This window comes from Austrofundulus limnaeus, unplaced genomic scaffold (genome assembly GCF_001266775.1).
Source record: "Austrofundulus limnaeus strain Quisiro unplaced genomic scaffold, Austrofundulus_limnaeus-1.0 Scaffold145, whole genome shotgun sequence".
NCBI classification, from domain to species: domain Eukaryota; kingdom Metazoa; phylum Chordata; class Actinopteri; order Cyprinodontiformes; family Rivulidae; genus Austrofundulus; species Austrofundulus limnaeus.
The window spans coordinates 1,174,015-1,175,338 of NW_013952547.1; positions in this window are offsets into that span (position 1 = coordinate 1,174,015).

The window sequence follows — 1,324 nt, forward strand, 5'->3', positions numbered from 1 at the left end:
TGGACATGCATTTAGCCAAAAGTCACATTTAAACTCACACATGAGAGTCCACACAGGAGACAAACCATTTCCTTGTGATCTTTGTGGACAAAGATTTAGCCAAAAGTCACATTTAAAAACCCACATGAGAGTCCACACAGGAGACAAACCATTTCTTTGTGATGTTTGTGGACAAAGATTTAGATTTAAATCAGGTTTAAACAGACACACGAGAGTTCACACAGGAGACAAACCATTTCCTCATGATGTATGTGAACAAAAATTTAGCCAAAAGCCACATTTAAACTCACACATGAGAGTCCACACAGGAGACAAACCATTTCTTTGTGATCTTTGTGGACAAAGATTTAGCCAAAATTCACATTTAAACTCACACATGAGAGTCCACACAGGAGACAAACCATTTCTTTGTGATCATTGTGGACAAAGATTTAGACGTAAGTCATGTTTAAACTTACACATGAGAGTCCACACTGGAGACAAACCATTTCCTTGTGATCTTTGTGGACGACGATTTAGCCAAAAGCCACATTTAAATTCACACATGAGAGTCCACACAGGAGTCAAAGCTTTTCCTTGTGATATTTGTGGACAAAGATTTAGCTGCAAGTCATATTTAAACATACACATGAGAGTCCACACTGGAGACAAACCATTTCCTTGTGATCTTTGTGGACAAAGATTTAGCCAAAWGKCWWMTTTAAACWVACACRTGAGAGTCCACACTGGAGACAAACCATTTCCTTGTGATCTTTGTGGACAAAGATTTAGCCAAAAGTCACATTTAAACTCACACAAGAGAGTCCACACAGGAGACAAACCATTTCCTTGTGATGTATGTGGAAAAAGATTTCATTTTAAATCAAATTTAAACACACACATGAGAGTTCATTCAGAAGACAAAACATTTCCTCGTGATGTATGTGGACAAAGATTTAGCCATGAATCAAGTTAAACACATGAGAATCACACAACAGAGAAATCAGTTTCACTGTAAATTTTAAAACAGCTTCTACATGAGGTCCCACAGGAGTTATATGGAGGACTGAAATTAACATAATTATTCAAGGGGCAATTTTATGTGTTTCTCAGGCATAATTTAAATTCTGTATAATAATAAAGTAACTGTCACCTTCAGTTATTAAAATGTGTGTGTGTGTATGTGTGTGCGTGCGTGCGTGCGTGCGTGCGTGCATGTGTGTATACATACAGTGGGGAGATCAAGTATTTGACACACTGTTGATGGCCTGATTTTTCAGGTTTTCCCCCTTGCAAAGCTTGTAGATGACTGTAATTTTTATCATAGGTACTCTTCAACTGTGAG